A 7,956-nucleotide genomic window follows, 5' to 3' on the forward strand; every position below is an offset into this window, starting at 1 on the left:
TGGAACGTTTACATGACATCCCAAAGGCATGAGGGTGAGCTTCATGATGGTGTATGCGCACGATAATAATAAATTGAACTAAAGAAATTCACAAATATAAATAGCGCATCACCTTTCTGTCGCTACGGTTATTTAATTCTACCACAGGAAATCACAAGGCCCTCTCGTTAGAGTATATTACAGAAATACGAATGAAGAACACATGGGCGTGATCGTTTTTATAGCTCGAGTAAACGCCCGTTTGAGACTATTATTGAAGTGGTGAAAATATCGATTGGGATGTATTATCGAATATGACTGCAAGAATAACGAAATCCTTCGATATTTATTAATTTTGAATCTCATTAATAATGATTTACATAAATATTCAAATTATTATTAATATAATATGTTTTAAAAACAATATTATTTATTTTCAAAAAGACTAATTAATGTTTTAATCAATCACATTAAAATAAACATGATAATTTAATTATACAGACAATGCCCTAGAGAAATACTGTGTCCGAAAAATTATGAAATCAGCAGTTAATAACTCACCAAAATTCTTGTCACATAAATCAACTGTCCAACTACATTAACTACAGGTATAGGAATTTATAGGATAATTTGATTTAAAATAAATTGCATTGTATCTACTACACCTATAATATATATAATATATGCTATAATATAGTATAATATATTATACTATATTATGATAATGTGAGAAATATTACAGTTAATTGAACTATTTAACTCATTTTTGTCATTTTTAATTTATTATTAGTAAAATGGTCGACACACATACATTTATAGGTGAACGCAAAGCCACGTTTCTTTGGTACCTATATGAAAAAAACTAATACTTTGAATATTAATAATGTCTATATTTATTTAGATAAATGACTTAATTATACCTGTGGAATTTTGCTACTTTATTATGTAGGTATAATACTATAATATATTCTGGTTTGAGACACAACGATATTATAAGTCGATAGGCTTGAGAAAGATAAAACAAAAATATGTGCGTACAGCATCGTGTACTAAGATTACGACACACAGCACGACCTCTCTGTATACACGCGATGATGGCAGGTGTCGAGCTGCCGACATTATAAGAAAGAGATATAATGCATGTTTGTGTGCGATAGAAAAAGAGGAACTAACGTTTAATGACTAAGCGAAACATCAGACATAGATAGACAAATACATACACACGCTATACGAAACATGGTTATTCGGAGGTAAATATTTATAACATATACAGGGAACTGGTTTAGATACCACTTAAAATTGATTGAAAGTCTTTCAGAGTTCCAAAGACCAATCGTAATTTTACAAGCTTGATATAATATGACAATGATGATGATAATGATAATGATAATAAAATACATATGGGTAATCCAAATCCATAACAAATATTATCATTGGCGCCAGAATGCCAGATATCGAAAAAATCTTTACCAGTAAAAATTGTAAAATATTATGTTTAGATGGCTGATTGCTAACAACTACAAGGGCTCAGAGATAAAGATAAGAAAAAGAAGCCTCGGTCCCAGCAAATTCTAGGAAATAGGGTGCACTATAGGGGTCCTGAGGGCGTATATGTCTGCATTCGAAATATTCTATAACCCCAAAGCTGATCGGTGGATAAAGTTCCACTGAATAAAAAATGAATCCCAAAAACATAGAACTCGTTTGGGTTTTAATCGATGAATGTTTTTTATCACCTATGTACCTATATCATTAATACAAATATATTGTTAGTATATCATTTATTATATTGATAATATACTATTGAACAAAATATATACATTTTTTATGTAATTAAAAAAATGTTTAATGTTGTGTGATTTTAATAGGTGCCTAATTTTTATTTTTTTTCCAATAAAATTTCAATAAACAAGTAATACGAGTAGTTGCATATTATTATATTCTAGGTACAGATATATAATATACAAATCACCCGATCAAAAAATAATAAAATAAATATTGTATAATTTATTTATTTATATCAGTAAAATAAAAAAAAAAGTTAAAAGTAATGAATACTAACTATAGCATATCTATAATAGTTCAAATAACTAGCATCTACCTAATACCTATTATACAATTTATTGAATATACTTAAATATTATTTTAATTTTTTGTAAAAAATATTTCAATAACGTTATTCTTGTAATGTATTAAGGGAATTAATATTCAATAAAAATTACCTATATATAGGTACTAAAAAATAAAGATATCTCCCGACATATCTACCTAGTATTAATTTATAGAACATAATATTACACTTTTTTATTATAATACCTAATATGCGTACAATATTAATTTTTCATTGATAAACGTATATAATTGTAGGTAGCTAATACAATTTAAATTGTTATTTGTTGTAGATCAAAGTATACTAAAATTTATACTAGAATTTAAAATGATGACTCTTTGTTTTCAAAAATAATTAATATTTAAGATAAAATAAATTTGTTATATTAGGTACAGTATATATAACACTACTTTCCAAATACTGACGCGATCAGTGTTCGTGACCTCACGTTTGCACTCGTACATTTGAGACGTATGTCAAGGATAGAAGAAATTACGGGGAAATTGTATAACGTACACCTATACCCAAAGTATACCTATTCAAAGACTTCATCCAGGTTACCCATTCCAGTCACGGTTCCTACAATGGTTTACGGCGGTTTTCATTTCGACTTATACCATTATTGTTAGGCGTTAGAGATATCTAAGCAATATTTTTGTGGTCGGCGGAAAATTTAACGGGTTTTCTAGTCGGAATAAAGAATATATATATAGAGAGAGGGAAGTTAATGCTTTTTATTGCATCCACCGACGACGTGATGTTTTATCGTGGTATCCATAAATCATGTACGGGGTACCCCAAACATGGACCATGGTAATCCTATGTAAATACCTGTCATCGACAATACATATTGCTACTATTATTATTTTGATAATATTGCATATTATATAGCTGAAGAATAATAACTATCAACTCCTTTCTACCGAAATCTGATTTAAGAGACGATGATTTTAGTAATACTGCTGACACAAAGATTGATATTAAATCAGCGCAAACCTCAGAGAGTACCTACTTAATACATACCTACCTACCTACCTAATACGTTCGCGTGGGAGCTAAGGTGAAAGAGTTAGTGCTACCTGTAGTGATGCAAATTTACATATCTCATTAATCCTGCCACTACTCAAATACGAGATTAGTGTCCAGGAGTGTATAATTTCACACACTAACTCGCTTATAATATCAGACATTCGGCTTGAAAAACCATATACATATATTCCTCAGCTTCTTGCTTTATATAGATAGTTACATACCTAAATATTCATATTCAGTAGGTAAAGTTTTATATTTAATTTGTGCTTCAAGTACAAAATAGGACTAAAATAATATACCCGAATAAAATTATATAGGTAAGATAATTTATCTGAACTTTCACGAAAAAGTACCATGGTATTAGGCTAACTTTTTCTTATGAACAGCCAGAATGGGTAGGTAATAGAAATCTAACACAGACTGCTAAAATGTTTTAAAAAAACAACTTTTTGTATAACACTAACAATATTTTAACAGTTTTTTAGTACCTACATAGCTATAAAATGTATTTTTATGATACTCTTTCCATTTTCCAAATTAACTTTTTAATAACATGTTATTTTGTATGCTAAATTATAAATTATAATATAAAAAAATGGGTTAAAATCGAGTTTTATATTAAATCGACTTAATAATAAAAATAGAAAAAATTTCTACTAGGTATCTATAGACTATAAGTACTAAATTTGTATTGTTTGTTTTTTAAAATTATTATTACTCGAATAAATTGTATAATATTATGTAATATGCCTAAATATACCTAAATCTTAATCTAAATAACTTCTATATTTTATGTTATAAAAGTTATTCTTACTAAGAGAAATATGGAAATCAATTGAATAAAATTAAAATTAAATACCTACGCGCTATCATAATCAGAATCTTAAACTCTTGTTAAAATACACATCGATTTACCTAATTATAGTATTCTTATTTCATGGTTTTGGGGCAGTTCCAAATATTTTAACTTCATGGTCAACCACTATCACGAGATAAATTACCAAGACCAACAATTTTTTTTTTCGACGAGGGTAGAACACGATTGGTGGCATTTGATTGACAGGCTACGTGCCAGGTCCCTGGTTACCAATACTATAGCGACTTCAAGGGTTTTACACGAAGACGAAGGAATCACCAGGTTTCCAGTTTATTTATTTGTACTCCGGAATCACTGAAACAGACGTTTCATCACGTAACGAGGCCTATTTTTCCCGCAATACCTTTAAGACCCCTCTTAATTTTTTTGTAAACGCAAAAATAAATAAAACATGTTTTCGTGTAACCACTTTAAATTCTATATATATATATTATATAATATTATTTTGAACTAAGATAAACATATACGGGATCATATTATAATATATTAATGTTCAGTTTAAAATAATCGAGAAGTAGCGGTAGCATTTCATAAACGAACTTAATATATTTTATTGTATACTATAGGTATACATCCGTATATAGTTAATTTAATGGATTAATTTTTTTTTAATTATTATTTAAACGTCTTATCTTAATAGGCACCTACTAAATCAGTGCGTATGTAATACTAATCAATTACCATTGAATTCAATACTAGTATTTAAAGTCAATGTTAGTTCTTAGGTACCTACCTATAATATACAAAGTACCTATCTATGAATAGTACGAATAGTGTATTTTGAAAATAAAAATATATTAATATGTTCACGCGTGTGCAATTGAAAATTATTTAATAATTAATAAACTAATTAGGTATCTACCTATATTAATGCAGACAAAAAAACAACGCTCAGTAAAATAATTGAGTTTTCGTATATTTTTACAGAAATTGCTAGAAAAGGAATTATAGCTATTATAGGTAAATTCTAGTTATAATATAGCACAGTATTTCTGACAGTATATTATCATAATATAGGTACCTAGATAATACAATTTTAAATAAAGTGATAATTTAAAACGACTGAATGAGCGGATTTTTCACAAAATTATTTTAGGTTTATGATTTATGAGTTAAATATTGTACCAACGAAAGAATTCCAAGAATACTGTAAACTTGTGGATAACACTTTTATAATGACTACTAAGAATAATATATAAAATGTTCTATATTTTCGTCACTCACAATAATATATTTACAAAATATGTTTCAGGCGGTGTAGGTGAGTAAAGTAAAACAGGTAATCGCAAATGTTAGCCCAAGAGCTTCATAAGTACCTACTGGTCCTAGGTTTGACGAACCTCGTCGCCACCTACAGTTATGGTTACGCTAACGAAAAATTCAAAGGGTGCCGGCAAACAATTAACATAATATGTAAATTAAGTTTCCGCTACACGACTGGCAGCAACGTGTTTGCGCACCAACCCTATTAAAATTCCGCTCACGATGACCGGTAGAAAAAAACCAAAAAAAAAAAATAATTTTTGCATACCTTTTTGGCGAATTTTCCACGTTCCGGCGGTCTGTCCGTCAGCGGGATATAATCCAAAAAAAATGACTGACACGAAAGTCGTTGAGATTCAATGTTATAATACTTCCTGCACTGAAATCGGTTTTTCGATATCGACGGCACTAACACATTCGCCACTCTTTCGAAAAATTAAAGTCGTTAGCGCGAAAAAACTACGACGCGTCGGACTCGACTCGCGAGAAACGAAACGAAACGGACAACGACGACGACGGACATCCGACGACACGGAGCACACGAACGAAACTGTTCAAGCGGGGCCGTCGACGAGCGCGGGGAGGCAAAACCGACGTGCTCTTTAACGGTGTGCCGCCGCGCAGTCGGGCCAACCGAACGGTCGTCGTCGTCGTCCGTCGTGTGACGACGTATGTGTACCCCGCACGGCGGCGTCGATCCCTTCGGCGCGAGGGTGAGTCCGACGGACATTCGATACCTTTACAATAATAATAAATTGAATTATTATTATTATTATTATTATTATTATTATTATTATCACCGTCGTCGTCGACGGCAGAGGATCGAAAACCGTACTATATAATCCGTGAAATAAAAATATAATAATAACAATGAAAAAAACACGACCGCAATGTGTTGTACGTGCGTCTAATAAATTGGATTGTTGGCATTGGATTTTGGTTTTTATATTTCCCCGGTAGATCTATTTGAAAATTTGACCACTTTAAGTACCTGTGTGTCCATTATTATTAAGTGCATAATTTGTTGTTATTAAAATACCTTCACGTTAGATACGTGTCATCGAGTGCTCACGAAATTATTGTCAATATTGTTTTACAACAATAATAATTAATCGTCTGTACTCAGTCGTCAAACGGTTTTTGAGTGGTTTTGACGTTCAACGTTTTCAATCAAAAATCAAATAAATACATCGAGCAATCGTGTCATTTAATCGATTACATTATAGTTGAGTATGTATGTATTGACGGTTTAATACTTTAATGTATTTGACTAATTTCAACTTTGATTACCTGCTTATAACAATAGACAAATCAATAAATTGTTTCACAAATATTATTATTGATAATTTATACGATTCATCAATTAAAAGTACAAGTTCAAAATGAATATAATATAATAAATTATAATAATATAATATTATATACCTATCACTTATGTATAGAAGATATAGATGCAGGTATTATATAAGATTTCGGTTCAACGAACATTACTAAATTAAATGATGCCTATAATTCAGATACGTTTCATACAATTCCGTAGGTAGTTGTTCAACTTTGATATCGTTTAGCTTGTTAAAATATAGTAAACTATAAACAGCCATGTATAATCGTTATAAATAATTTATTTTCCTTTAAAAAAACAAGAGAAAAAATAATTTTACATAAATTAATAATAATGTTATGAATAGGCAACTATGTAAGTATGACGTTATGTATATGTATAATACTGTAATACTAATTAAGGAATGCACAATGCAATATTTAAATTAAATAATTTCAGAAATCTCATACAATAATTTAAAAATTGTGAAAAAAATATCTGATAGTCATATTATGTCATCAGTGAATTGAGAGTTTCACAATAACTCATAATTCATAATTCAACTGTTAATATTCTGTAATCTATATTCACCAGTAGGTATATGAATAAAAACTCAAATAATATACACGTAGTAGAGGTATTATAGGTACCTACACATCTAGGACCCAGCAATAAAAATATAAAACTTAAATGTCTGATAATACATAATGGTATTTTAAATAAAGTAAGCCGAATTGTATTATAATAACATTCAGTGATCCTATTTTAAAACAATACAAATATTTATAATAATATTAATGATACATTGATCATAATAATACTATATGGGTACCTATTAATATCGATATATTATAACGAATTTTTATTAACCTAATTATTATTTGAGTTTGTGATAAATCATATTTAATACCTTATATTCTTATTGTTGCACTATTATAATAATATTATAATATCCATAAAAATAAAACGACGAATAATAACTAAGAACTCTCATAATAATAATATATAGTTATGTGAATTTATCAATAAAACTGTAATGGCGTATGTATATAATTATACACATACATACCTATTATGACCAATATAGAGAGACAGGTTTTTTTTATTGATATTCATATAATAACTTTTTTATTTGCGTTTCGGAACTAGGCAACAAATACTGTTTTAGAATTATTGTTTTGTCAACCTGCATGCACATGGAATAATATAGATATTGTTATTTGAAAATAATTGTATTTATATTTAAAAAGGTATTATTGTTGAACGCGTATTATATAATTACATCGCTTAATAATTGTGCTGGGTAAAGGGGCTTCGTCTTTCTGTATTCAAGTAAAATCACATAATATAAGTATGGTAGGGCAGTTGCTGAGT

General features: G+C 29.2%; 1 protein-coding gene across 2 annotated transcripts in view; it reads right to left on the minus strand.

Annotated features, from left to right (window-relative positions):
- LOC100569275 (netrin receptor UNC5C) overlaps positions 1-5,828 on the minus strand; it is a 124,331-nt gene extending 118,503 nt beyond the window's left edge. For both annotated transcript variants that reach the window (XM_003245811.4, XM_008186743.3), the window contains exon 1: positions 5,530-5,828. The gene's annotated coding sequence lies outside the window, so the exon portion shown is untranslated. The remainder of the gene's footprint in view (positions 1-5,529) is intronic.
- Between the last annotated feature and the right edge of the window lie 2,128 nt (positions 5,829-7,956).

This window comes from Acyrthosiphon pisum, chromosome A1 (assembly GCF_005508785.2).
Source record: "Acyrthosiphon pisum isolate AL4f chromosome A1, pea_aphid_22Mar2018_4r6ur, whole genome shotgun sequence".
In the NCBI taxonomy this organism is placed as follows: domain Eukaryota; kingdom Metazoa; phylum Arthropoda; class Insecta; order Hemiptera; family Aphididae; genus Acyrthosiphon; species Acyrthosiphon pisum.